This window comes from Typopeltis vanoorti, chromosome 4 (assembly GCF_054136105.1).
Source record: "Typopeltis vanoorti isolate ZY-2024b chromosome 4, IOZ_Tvanoo_1.0, whole genome shotgun sequence".
NCBI lineage: Eukaryota > Metazoa > Arthropoda > Arachnida > Uropygi > Thelyphonidae > Typopeltis > Typopeltis vanoorti.
The window spans coordinates 162,864,885-162,879,768 of NC_143552.1; the positions used below are offsets into that span (position 1 = coordinate 162,864,885).

The 14,884-nt window shown below is 35.1% G+C and overlaps 1 protein-coding gene across 1 annotated transcript in view; it reads right to left on the bottom strand.

Annotated features, from left to right (window-relative positions):
• The window catches only part of LOC150107811 (macrophage migration inhibitory factor-like), a 39,164-nt gene that overhangs the window by 22,607 nt on the left and 1,673 nt on the right, over positions 1–14,884 (bottom strand). The gene's annotated exons all lie outside the window — the stretch shown is intronic.

Below are 14,884 nucleotides of genomic sequence, written 5' to 3' on the forward strand. Positions count from 1 at the left end.
TTATTGGTTTTGTCTTTCATCCAACCTTATAATTGCTAGTTGTTGGTTGACCCCACATTCAAACATAAAGAAAATTTTTATTATACTGCACCATTCTATGTTTGAAATCACACAGTTATTGTGAAGAAATCACGCATCAAATAGCACAACAGCAACGTGAACTTACTACAGGCCGAAATTTTCTTACTTATACATAGGGTTTCCCTGTATTTTAATTCGTATTTTAATGAGCGGTGCAATGAAACTGAAATTAGATTGGCACAAGAATCAAGTTAAACAAGATATTTAATTCTCTCACAAAAGTATTTTTACATAAAAAACAAGAACTCTATTAAGATCAATACAATTAGAAAATAATTTATGCATTTATAAAGTATTTAGATTCCACTCAGCTGAGTGCATAATTTTACTGCTAGAACATAAGGCTTTCACAATTCTCATCCGTTAGGATTTCAACTTAGTTTCACCTTAAACAACAACAATATTCAGCAAAACACTTAAAAAGTAATTCTTTTTAGTCTCATGGAATAATCACAAACTTCAATTTTATCAAACACTTAGCAAGCATCTTCAATATCTATCAGAGGATTAAAATAGTTCTTAAAAGGCTCAGTCTTACATTTACATATACATTGCAAGATAACACATTCAAACACAAACTAATTCTTCAATGAAGTTTCTCACATTAGTTTCACAAGGAAAATGTTTTATAATATCACTCATTCAAGCTTGACTAGCTGGTTCCAGCAACACGAAATTTGACCAAGTTCTCCGAACACAAGCAACACTATCACACGTTAGTTATAGAATAGATATTCTTACTGGTACGATCATCATAGCTTGCACATTATGGAAAACTCTTACAACACTTCTAGGCACTCTATAATCTTCCACTATAGACAACACAAAAGTTATTGAACACAATGAGTTCAATAACTTATTTGTTAAGACTGGAAAATGTATTTTCTTGCTCGTAATAACTTATCGTATGATAAATTTCGATCACATTATTATCTTTTCACTCGGGTAAATTCCTTTACAAGGTGACAGGAAACTATAAATAAATATGAGTTCGAAGTCAGAGTCATTAAAATCGGAACAAGTTTCCAAATCTTTGTTATGTCGTATGATCCCAGGTTAGATCACATCTCACGACCTTCCCACACTCTCTCCAACTTCCCTCTGGTTCCTTCTTCCTATATCTCATAAATTCTCTCTCTCTCTTTCCCGCTCAAACTTGTTTTTCCTCTGCTCTTTCAATTTACAATGAAATTCCTATGTGGTCGTTGTAGTTCCCAACGCTAAGGCATGCGCTATCTCAAAATAACATAGTTTTCTGACAGTAACCAATCAAATCACATTAGCAGAGTCCCTTAGAAATACTTTCACTTTCAGTAACAACAAATAAAATGCATATATTACAATTCACTTAAGATAGATTTACAAGTTCATATAAAGAATTTATATAAGATAAATAACTAAAAAAAATTACAATTATTATTTCAATGAACAAAAAACAGTAAGTGTTTAAATTACAATTTACTTAGGAGCACACTTAGCTCAGGAAATGCAATTCATGTTAAATCATGGATGAAGTATTAATAATCATAAAATTCTTCATTCACAATTTAACAAGGACTTATTTTTCCTCTGAAAAATTTTTCTTTAAAGAAAAATTTTTCACAGAAGACTCATGAGTGGAGAAAATAGACTTTTTATCCCCCTTTTGAGGTCTTAAATAATATCTAGTTTGAATAAAATCTAATTTATTACTACAGTCAGTATTTTTGTATTTCCTACATTTTTACTTAGATTCATTCTGCTTTCATTACTGGGAATCGTTTGTCCCTTATTTTTGTAGTATGGGGATGTCTCATCAGAGCAGAGTCCCTCATTGGGAGGAGAGACTGACTGTAAGTGAGCAAGAGGTGTTTGGGGAGTTGAGTAAACTAGATGTAAATAAGGCTGTGGGACTTGATAATATATCACCACGTATTCTGAAGGAGTGTGCCAGAGAGTTGACACCTGCCTTGACATATTTTTTTAATACGAGTCTTGCACTTGGTCAAGTTCCTAAAGAGTGGAAGGAGGGCAAGATTGTGCCACTTCATAAAGGAGGTGATCGAACTCAAGCATCAAACTATAGGCCTATCTGTGTGTCAGGTGTTGTGGTTAAGTTGTTGGAGAAGCTTGTGAGAACTAGGATCCAGAGTTGGGTTGACAACAATGGTATAATCTTTGATGGACAGCATGGATTTGCTAAAGGGAGGTCATGCTTTAGTAATCTACTTACTTATTACAATAAAGTGACTGCTTCCTTGGACAGAGGAGAAGGATACACAGTAATATACTTGGATTTCGCAAAGGCTTTTGATAGAGTACCTCATGATAAGTTGACAGTCAAACTAGAGCAGATGGGGTTGGATATTAGATTAGTGCATTGGATTGGAGACTGGCTATCTGATAGGTATCAACAAGTTGCGTATGGGGGTGCAATATCCAGGAAAAGGAAAGTCACTAGTGGAGTGCCTCAGGGGTCGGTTTTAGGGCCATTACTATTTAACTTATATATTAATGATATTGGTGAAGATTTGGATGGAGATATTCAGTTGTTTGCAGATGATGCAAAGTTGGGACGAACCATAAAGAGTAGTGAAGATGTTGTGGCCTTGCAAGAAGACTTGAATAAATTGAGTGATTGGGCAAGCAAATGGGGATGTGAGTTCAATGTTGCAAAATGTAAAGTTTTAAAATTTGGAAAACAAAGATGGGATGCAGAATTTATGCTTGGTGAGAATATATTGTTGGAAGTAGAGGAAATAAGAGATCTGGGGGTGATAGTGGATAAGGATCTAAAATTTAGGGGACACATCGCCAAAATTGTGAAGACAACACAAAGACTTCTGGGAATGATGCGGAGGACACTGACATGTAGAAGTAGGGAGATACTTGTTCCAATGTATAAGGCTTTGATTAGGCCACACTTGGACTATTGTGCCCAGATTTGGTCACCGGGTTTTCAGAAGGATGAAGAGATGTTGGAAAGGGTCCAAAGGCGACTGACTAAGGTAGTTTCTGACCTCTGGAATGTTGAGTATGAGGAAAGATTGAAAAGATGTAATTTGCAGAGTCTCGTGGAGAGAAGGAAGAGGGGAGATATGATAGAGACCTACAAGTTGGTAAGGGGTTGTTATAGGATCAATGGTGGAGAAGTTCTACAGAGAATAGTGGGAGATCAGGGGAGAACCAGGGGTCATCCCTGGAAACTGTATAAGGAGGGTGTGAGTAAGGGAGTGAGAGGCAGGTTTTTTTCGTGCAGAGTTGTGAGTGATTGGAATGCCTTGCCTGAGAGCGTGGTGTCTGCAAGTAGTTTGAATGTGTTTAAGACACGGTATGATGAGATGTGTGTGTAAGATAAAAGGACCTCCTAGATGAGTCTTTGACTCCATGAGGTCTTGTTTAATAATAATAATAATAATAATAATATCTGTCTCTAGCATTGTGTCATGACTGGGTTTTTCATTCTAATGGTACTTCTTCTGTGATATGTCATTCCCTGGTAATTCCTTTTCCTTCCCCATACATTCTCCAAAGAATCTACTAAGTAGGATAGTCTGTCAGACTTGTCCTTTCCCTCCCTTCTTCTTCTTGCCTTATTAGATCTTGGAAGTAAACTAATTGCTTTAGCAAAGTTGATTTTAATTATCAGTTGATCTGTTTTGCCAACTTCTAATTCAGGTGTAGATATTTGCTCTTGTAATATTAAGTCTGTGGTAGGTTTAGCTTGAAGTTGATTAGGTTTATCAGAATTTGATAAATTTGATAAACCTAATCAACAATGAGTCAATTGAAGATTCAAAATTTGAATCTTCAATTGACTCATTAGTAGTTGATTGTACTTTACTTGTAGGTTGTATCACATTCATCTTACCATGCCTTTCTGTTAGTTGCTTCCATCCAATATTTGTAGGTGTATTATTTCTCCAGATATTTCTTCTTCTGTTCATTATGGATATCTCACCCTTAGAAAAGTCACATGAGAAGCAATAATTTTTCATAAAGTTAGTTCCCAAAATGATGTGAGAACTCTAGCTGGGTGTAGATGGAATAATTAGTAGATCCTGCCAAACAAATAACCCAAAATTTGGTAGAAAAATCCTTACACGAGCTTTCTTATATGCCATAAAAGTAGAGTCAGAGAGGGTAGTAATTCTCACTGGTCTCCTCAATTTAATAATATTTTTCCATATTCTGTGCTTTATATGCATGAGGTAGCTTCTACTGATAGTTGAAGCATTGCAACCTGTATCTAGTAAGATATTACATTGATACCCCTGGATATTTCCTCTGATTTTCATCATTGATTCATTCATCTTAAAAGAGTTATCAAGATTACTATGTACTTTTTGAGGGATCTGTCCAAAATTCAAATCCCATCCATTGTTTGAGTATGTTCCTTTAGCATCGAAACAATTCCTAGCAATATGCCCAGTCCTGTGGCATTGAAAGCATCTTGGAGGATCCTTATAGTTGGAGAAATACTCTTCCTTTGCTTGAGGTTGAGAGGTAATGGGCATCTGTAGATTGAGTCTTTCTAATCCATGCACCACTTTGTCCAGATTTGCTAATATAGGTTGATTCTGTTTTTTTACTTCTTGTTCCACCATTTTGTTGATTCGATCTGTTCTAGGGTTGTGGTTTTCATGAAAGGTTGTAGTAATAACTACTAGCTGCTTCATTACTTCATCAAGGCAATCTGCTACTGGTTGATGTAATCTTTTTACTTCATGGTGAATTAAGGTTTTTATTTCCTGCATTAAACAGTCCTTGGATAGTTCTTCACTCTCAGCTATATGATTAACATTTAAGGAATTTTCTCCATTATTCTTCTTCTTTCCCTTTTATTTTCCTTTTCAGTCTCAGATTGGTTTAAGGAATAATCAGTCTTATTTATAACGCTCACATGACCTACATTAGATAAGGGACAAAAGCGTCCTATCATTTGTTCTTTTTCCTTGACAACTTTGAACAGGACAAAAGCGTCCTATCATTTGTTCTTTTTCCTTGACAACTTTGAAACATTGTTCTAAGGTGTTAATTTTCTTCTTGTAGGCAGTCCCTCTCAATTCTGGTCTGACACCTTGGCAAAACTGCTGGAAAACAGCCCAATCCAAATGAGGTTTATCTTCATTAGACACGTTCAAACTGTTAGAAAGAGTCAACATGCGATTATAAAACTCTGTAACACTTTCTTTATCCTTTTGTGTGATCCTCTGTAGTTTCCACAAGTTGGGTCCAATACTTCTCAATTTAGAGAACTGTGAAATTAAGACATCTTTAAACTTCTGATATTCTAATGTTTCCTTAAGCACTGGAGATGGATATAAAAACGACCTTGCCTTACCAGTCACAACTTACTTCGTAGTAATATTAGTAATTGAAAATCAATCCAGTTTGCTAATTCTCTAAGCTTTTCAATGAAGGAAAAAAAGGACAGTACATCATCTGATTCTTCCCCTGAAAACTGAGGAAGGACTTGTTGGGGATTTACAGTGGGGAAGAATTCACTATCCTCCATACCTGTGCTAGAAGCATGAGTCATATCTGTTTATCAGTTACTCTATAATTCATTCAATTAAGAATGTCAAGACTATTTAAAATTTTCTTTTCCTTGCCTAATTGTTTCACAACCAACTCATCATGATTCAATTAAAATTACCATTAAAGTTTTTAGGAATTAATTCCTAGTAGGCTATTGTGTCAACAAAACTTATTTCTTGATTATCGTTAGTGAATCAAAATCTTGTCGACTGCGCCGTTTTGTTGATTTTTGTCTATCATCCAACCTTATATTTGCTAGTTGTTGGCTGACCCCACATTCAAACATAAAGAAAATTTTTATTATACTGTGCCACTCTATGTTTGAAATAACACAGTTATTGTGAAGGAATAAAGCATCATATAGCACAACAGCATCGTGAACTTACAACAGGCCGAAATTTTCTTACTTATACATAGGGTTTCCCGCAAGATTCGTATTTTAATGAGCGGTGCAATGAAACTGAAATTAGATAAGCACAAGAATCAAGTTAAACAAGATATTTAATTCTCTCACAACATTATTTTTACATAAAAAACAAGCATTCTATTAAGATCAATATATAATTAGAAAATAATTTATGCATTCTAATGAAGTTACGAAAGGAAACTGAGCAAGAGAGTGAGGAGTGGTTTCTTTGCGTGGTTTCTTTTGTCCCCTTTCTTGGGAAAGGTAAGAAAGGGGACAACATACAAGAGAAAAAAAGGAAATGAATAGTGCATGTTTGGGGAGAAGCACCCAAAACTTCTCTAAAAATTCTTGACACTGTTCACAGGGGAGCGATTCAGCACATAAACAATCCCTCTCTTACAGATTCATTTCAACCTCTCTCTTACAGATGCAATGTTTCAGCTCTATGTCTATTCTACAGGTACTTCAATGATCATTGCTCCACTGAACTGGACCATCAATTCTCTACTTTCTGTTGTACTTGTTAATACAAGAGCAGCAGCCTGACCAGCATCCCTTTATGGTGCAAATGCACTGAACCTGCTTCTTCCTCTTTTATTCTGTCCATGTCTATCCTCTGGAACAGTCTTCCTTATGAAGTATTTCTAAACACTACAACCTGCAACTTTTCAAATAAAACATTAATAAACTTTTATCTCAGTTCCCATCTGTACCCACACATCACGTGCTTATAGTCCTTTGATCTCTCATGTATGAGATCAATATAAAAAAATAAAAATAAAAAAATCTAAGAAAAGTGTAGCCTGTTTGCACCTGGCCTGTTTATATATTTTTAATGATGAATAATGATATCGATTTATTACTCAGTTTTCACCTATAGCACCCAGACACAGCACTGATGTGCTTATAGGTACTCTAACTTCTCGTGTACAAGATCAAAAAAGTTTAGGAATTTAAGATAAACTAAGAAGGGGGAAAAAAATAATATTATAACTAAGACAAATATCTATGTATACATAAAAAATTAAATAAGACCAGTTTTAATTTATGCAACTAAAATAAGAGCTGAAACAGTTATATACCACAAGAAATGAAGGTGTATCTAAAAATTCAAAAATACAATTTCATAAGATTAAAAACAGAAATAAAAAGTGAACCTTACAACCTGTAAATGAATGGATAGCAAAATACCATCACTCTTGACTTATGACTGAGTTTCATTCTGATGTCCCATTGCCAATGGAAATTACTATATGAACCATAAGGTTATGTTAAGAATTAACATGCCTCAATGCTAAAATGTGTAGGTCTACTTTGTTATATGTTTAATTGAATTTACTCTCTGTGTATAGTGAAATAATATGCTTGCAACCTATAACATAAAATTACTGTGTACTGTGCTATAATAAATAATGAAACATGAGTGTGCAGTGCTCCTATGCAATTATAAAAAATTAATTAGAAACACAAGGCAAGAATAATTCTTCATGACTGTTGCCTCATTAATTGAACAATTCAGGCTAGTTCATCACCATCAAACTCTTTAAATTCAGGAATTGCAACACTGCATTTTGAGGGTGGTTCTCCAGATTGATAACTTCTGGAAGATCTAGGCATAGTTTCAGGGATGAGGACAACAGGAATAGGAATTTTTTAAAATTTCTACATTACATCCAACTTAATCTGCTGAGTTTACCTTCTTTTCGGTATAACCCTTTGTGTGGCAAGCAAATGCTTCCATTATTGAATTCAGCAATAGGGACTGATGGAATATCAGCACGTGTGCTAAAAGAATTCAACTGAACTGGCCATTCCTTTGACCAGAATCTTCCCTGTTCTGAGACTCATATTAAACAGGGAAGATTCTGCAGGAATGGAAGGAATGTATGGCAATTCCATTGCACAAGTGTGGTGCAACAACTGATGTATCCAACTATCGACCAATGAGTATCTCAGGAGTGGTGGTGAAGATTTTGAAAAAAATAGTTAGGGCTCGCATTCAGAAATGGTTGATAGTGAATCTCTACTTTGCAATGATCAACATGGGTTTACTAAGGGAAGATCATGTTTTAGCAAATTGCTCATATTCTATAACAATGTTACCATTGAACTAGACAAGAGGAATGGATACACCATGATACTTTTGGATTTTGCTAAGGCTTCTGACAGAATACAGCATGGTAGACTTTTGCATAAATTGGAGAAAATGGGTTTGGGTTATACAATATTAGCATGGATAAGAGGATGGCTGGCTGACAGATATCAAAAAGTTGGTATACGGGGGATCTGAGTCTGCAAGGTTTAAGGTAAGAAGTGGTGTACTACAAGGATCAGTGCTTGGTCCACTGTTATTCAATCTGTATTTTCATGATATTGGGAAGGATTTGACAAGCAACATACAGCTATTTGTTGATGATGCAAAGATAAGTAGGGTAATCAGGAATGCTGCTGATATGCAGTACTTGCAGAATGATTTGAATAGGCTGGAATTGTGGACATGGGAAAATGGGTGTCAGTTCAATGTGAGTAAATGTGTAGTCATATACATTGGCATGCAGTGCCGCACCCAGGATTTAATCTTGGCGGGGGGTGCTGAGTTGAACGAATAAAAATATTTTTAATACAATGAATTTGCATTAAAAATATTTTTATCCATTCAACTAAATTTCAGTAGGGTAATCAGGAATGCTGCTGATATGCAGTACTTGCAGAATGATTTGAATAGGCTGGAATTGTGGACATGGGAAAATGGGTGTCAGTTCAATGTGAGTAAATGTGTAGTCATATACATTGGCATGCAGTGCCACACCCAGGATTTAATCTTGGTGGGGGGTGCTGAGTTGAACGAATAAAAATATTTTTAATACAATGAATTTGCATTAAAAATATTTTTATCCATTCAACTAAATTTCATTCATTCAATAAAATTCGTTAAATAAAATTCATTAGGTGATTATAAAAATTTATTTAAAGAATAAAATCCAGTTTTCTTTTCTATTTACAAAACTCTTGAATTATTTCAGTCGTGGTTACATTAATCTCTTTCTGTGTGTATGTATAGCAAAGCCTGTCTGTTCATCGTGATTGTGTCATGGTAGATCTTAAATAGGTTTTGAAAAGGCATAAGTTAGAAAATGACCTTTCATTTCCTAACTTATTTGCAACGCATGTTGTTAACGGAAGCGTTGCAAATATTTTTAATAAGTTATAGATGTTAGGATATATCATTTTGTCACACTTTGAAACTGCATCAACGGCTTTTTGCATGGAGCTATTGCAAACGGTTTTTCAAATTTCTTATACCACAACATGAATTCGGAGTTCAAAATTGCTGGAATGAATGGGATGAAATAGTTCTCCTGAAATACTCTTCTACAGAATCGGCTGGAACATTGAACTTTAACCTTAATGTTTGTTTTGATGAAGTCCTTGGCTTTTATACATGCTTTATCATAAATATCTTTAAATGAAGAATCTGGTGTTTCACGAATGGTATTTAATTAAGCCACAACATAATCAACAAAATTTAGGGCAATTAAGAGGTCACTGTCAGATTTTTGCATTGTTTTAGACAATGGTAAAGTGCACACAAATATTTTTTGCAAGCTAAATAAAGATCTTAAAAGATATTAATATTATAATATTATAAACAACAAGGACATACTGTCTTTTAGGGGTATTGAAGAAATTGTGTACCTTTTCAATTATGCCAATGCAATTTCTTATTTGTCCATTGTGCATCACAAATTCAAACTATGTGATGCACAATGAACATATAAAGCTTGACGATATTATTATTACATAACACCTTCAGGTAGTTTAAAGACATATTGAGGAAGGGCACCTACTCTACAACTCTCCATCCTCACCAACCACAATCATCATCTACATCAACGCTGTCTACCACCGACCACTACCACTAGTATTTTCACAGACAATCACAAACATTTTTGCCCACGGCAGGATTCAAACTTTTGGCTGGAGAGTCGACCAACCAGGCCGGAAATATAGATAAAAAATTAAATTTTGTGGATAAAAATTTTAATTAAACATTAAAATGATATAATTAAGTTACTATTTACTTTTAATGAGATGGATGAGCTTCTCGACCTTGCAGAGTTGCTGGATATCTGGCTCAATATTGGTCAACTTCAGTTGAAGATCGGCGCGCGCACACACACACACACACTAAGACGAATTCTGTATTTTGTTTTTATTTGAAGGAGCGATGAAAATCGTTTCTTGCAAAGATAGGTTGTAGAAAACTGCATGACAATTTTCGACTTCTTCAAATAATTCGGGAAATTCACTTCTCACGGAAGGCGAGATCCAGAATCGAGCCAAACCATGATCACGGAATTGCATTTTAAGTCCACTGTCACTTGAAAGCTCAATTAGCTGCTCTTTTTTTGATAACGAAAGGTCGTTTTCATGACTGCAAGCCTGAAATGAATCGTGAAATCACAGAAATTTCTTATAAAAAGTTATTCGGAAAATGTTTCCAAATTCTGTTTCAGAGTTTTGAGGTAGATACAAAATCCTTTCCCAATGGTTAAATTCTAAACTAATAAGTTTCAGGGCCCTATTCAAAATAACCAATTGTATTTACCTTTTGAATACTATCCGGGGAAGCTCCAACCTCCCCGTCCCTTTCATCACGTGTTTGTAGTCAGGTTACTGGTGATATTGACTTTATATACACATTACATTCAAAACTGTAAACAATTGTTGAATAATAACACAATAATGTAGGCATAATTACCGTAAAGGGAGAAAAGTCACAAAACAGAAAAATCTTCCTACAAACTAACCAATTGTATTTACCTTTGAATGCGATCCACTGGTCAAGTGTCCAGGAAGTCAGCAAATCTTTCATTTCGTTAAGCATATTAATATTATTGCATTGCAACTGATGGGAATTCTGTGTTTCTGTGGATTGGTTACAGACCTCTTTCTCTTCAGAAACTACACACAAACACTGTCATTACAAACTTGTTTTGTATATCACTGTCATCCAAGATATTTTTCCGTTTAGGTACCAATGTACTTATCCATAATTGAAATACTATACTTAAATGCATATAACGCTCACCCCTCATTTTACTTTTTGAAAAAAGAAATTAAAAAGTTTCGCACATACCTCGCAAATGAAAAAAAGCTGAAATACGTTCAGAGCAGGGCGACAGTAACCTGCTCCTGCGCTAAACAACAGGCCCTCCCCAATAACCATTATATTGCAGAGGCAAGAAAAACAAGTACTTTTATTATGTCAGTGAATAAGGTACCAGCAATCTGTGTAATATATTTCTCAACAAATAGTGCAATTAGAGACAACTGGTATAAAAACGACACTAATTAATAAATCACATATCCCTCATACAGAAACTATGCTGTATATATAGACTCAAGCAAAACCATATGTTGCACCGGCACACACAGTACTAACTTAGATTGTGTGAGTTTGCTCGACAGCAATAAAATTCAACCGAAAGTGTTAAAATTCGTAACCGTGTTAAAACTAAGATATATATATATATATATATAGTGAATGCCGTTATGGCAGTTTCACATATTATTGGAATTCGGTTGAAGAGAGTTAGCATTTCAACTCAATTGTCAGCTTGCTTTTCGCACGATTTCCAAAAAATATATAAATACTGGAGTTAACATGCAACACATTTTGTCTAAGTATTACTTAGCACTTCTGAAGATATATTGAGCCTTGGTTGAAGGAAGAAAATATTCAACAATAAAAATCAATAAACAACAAGCAATTGGTTGAAATGTGGTGATGTGGATAATCTAAAAATTTGATGTAGCTGAAAAATGCCAGAAAGCCTTACATAAATTTTTTACAGAAGTCAATCCCTGTAAGGATGTTATAAAAATAACCTGCATTTCTGTGTATATTTAAAAGTTTGTTAATGTAAATAATCCCTACGGGAATTGTCCTTACTTGCTGCCCTAAGACAAATTCTAGAATGTGTTGAACTAAGGCAATACCTTGCCACCAGAAAACCGTATATGTTAGCTCTTTATAAGGACAAAATTTCTTTGTGAAGTGCACCTGTAAATACTCAAGGTCAGTGTTAAACAGACCGACAAAATTCAGACGAATGTCTGCTGCCCGAATCAAATAGGATTAGAGGAATACACGAGAAGAACAAAGAAAGGGTCAGCGTCAGTGGAAGAACAAGGGACCGCACCGAAATGTTCAGGGTCCCATATTTTCGTGCAGGGATACGAAAGAAGGCGAATAAAAGGTGTTGGCCAGAAGATCGAGTATCGGTTTCAAGAGTTCCTCATCGGTTGTCGGGAGGTCGTTATCGAGAAGTCGCCAGCGGTTGTCCGTCAGGTGTAAGCCATCGAGGACGCGACTTCAGGAGAAATCATGCCAGTGATCTAAAAGAAAGATGACGGGAGCCAATCCACCAGGTAAAGCAGATATTTGATGACAAATCTTCGCCGGGAGCTGTTGCCCGAGGGAAGAAATTGCTCCATTACTCCAACACACATGCAAGCATTCCACAAGCCGATAATCTTCATCCGAAGTGCGACGAGAACAGCATCCCAAGAAGCGTCAGTAAATTTATCACCGGCATAAAGGGAGAGAGAAAAACCTGATTCGAAAAAAAATAGTCAGGACTCCAGTTCGAAGCAAAGTACACAGTGGGTAGCAGCCATAAAGTGAGCTGATCCGTTTATTCAAATTTCATGAATTATAGGAGAACTGTATTAGTGGACTGTTAAGTTGAGGCTGATGAAATTGAGCAGAGTTAATAGTTGAAAATTAGATGTTTAATAATTAATAGAAATTTTTATGTGTAACAGTCAGAGGGTAACTGTTTGTCAATGGTGCATTTTGCCTATAGATTTACCTTAATATCGGAAGGAAAGAGCTTTTGTGTGCAATGATATTTCTTATGTGCATAACAGTTAAGAAGTAACAGTTTATTAATAGGTACCATTGTTTAGGTTAGTAACTTGTATTTGGAAGTGAGTGGTTAATTTTGTGACATAATTTTCATGAATTGAAAGGGCATTTTAAGCTAATTGTTGAACTAAGCAAAATTTTCTTTAATTGCAATGATAGTGTAAATTGTTTTGTGGTAAATAAATGTGTTGTTTAAATGTTAATAGAGTGTTGCCTGATATTTAATTCTTTGATGCACTGTTCCGAAAAAAATATTAGGGCATATTAGCGGGAACCCAGGAGAAAGGATAGAGAGTAGACCACGACTGCAGATATTAATTAATCAGGGATAATTTGATTGTATTAGGAAAACAACTGAACGCATTTTACACTTCTTGTTACTAGAAAATGGACATGAGTGGCGCAGCTTTTAATCAAATAAATTTTCTGGTGTTCAAAGAATAAGAAGGCAAGTGCAGAAGGCAGTATAGCGTAAAGAGATACCAAAGAGTGATAAGGAAGAATAGTTAGAAGTACATAATAATTATTGCATTAACGTATATACATAGAGTGGACGCAGAGATAAGATAACCCAATTAAGGAAAATATATAATTAGAGATATAAAGAAGGGGGTGGATAAATAAGGTAAGATATATAAAATAATAAAATAAAAAGACCCCCCCACCATATACAATAACATGTTCACTTCAAATCTGACAAAACAGCAAGGGAAGGTGGAAGTCATAAAACCATATTGTTTTTCACTTCACCACTCTTTTATTACTCGTCATTCTGCCGCTACAAATTAAAATAGTGGCAATGTTTATGGAATGAACATTCTGCCGTTATTTTTTTTTTAAGTATTCATTTATTTTAATAATTTTTCCTTACTTATTCAATTTTAATTTGTTTTGTTTGGATAATTAAAATATATAGATTTGGTTAATTTAAGCCTGTGGATGACCTGTCCCATCATCGCAGACTATAGATTGAGAAATATGCTATAAGGTTCTCTCACCTTATGTGACCCCTAATTCATAAGTAGTATAGAAATAGAAGACATGACACAACATAAATAAAAAATGAATTTTAATTAGGAAAAGTATTTTGGAAAATTTTCTAGTGTTTTTTAACTTTATCTTTTTTTTGGTGGGGGGGGCTTCCCCCCCCCTCCCTGGGTGGCCCACTGTTGGCATGATTAGATATCCAATGTCGTATTATATTGGTGGAATTAGGCTAGAAGAAATTGATGAAACTAGGGATCTTGGGGTGTTAATAGATAGGAAGTTCAGGGTCATGTTGCAAAGATTGCAACTCAAAAGATCAATACTGAAATGAACGTTCGCATGTAAAGATAAGGATGTTATTTTGCCTCTTTACAAGGCCTTGATAAGACCTCACTTGGACTGTTGTGCGCAGGTATGGTCTCCTGGTTTCCATTTTGATTCTGATATACTGGAGAGAGTATAAAGGAGAGTGTTAAAAATGATATCAGGATTATGGAATACTGATTATGAAGAAAGAATTTGTAGACTGCAGACACTAGCAAATAGGAGAAAGAATGGGTGATATGATTGAGACTTGCAAACTTCTGAAAGGGTCATACAGGATTTCAATTGATGATTTTTTTCAATTTATGGAGGGTAGGGAAAGGACAAGAGGGCGTCCTTGGAAGCTGAGAATGAATGCCACCTAGAAGGAGGCGAGGGCAAGATTTTTCTCTCAGAGGGTAATGCATGATTGGAATGGATTGCCATTGGATGTTGCGAGTGCAAGCAGTGAATAAATTCAAGAATAAGTATGAGGCTTACCTCGATGAGTCTCTGACTCCCTGAAGTGTCTCTTAATAGTAATAAACCAAACCGTCTTATTAACAGAGGCAAATTTCTCTGCCAGTTTTTTCAATAACCTTTTTGAGGAAATCACTTTTTTGTGCTATTCTGCTTTTTTTCTGGTGCTT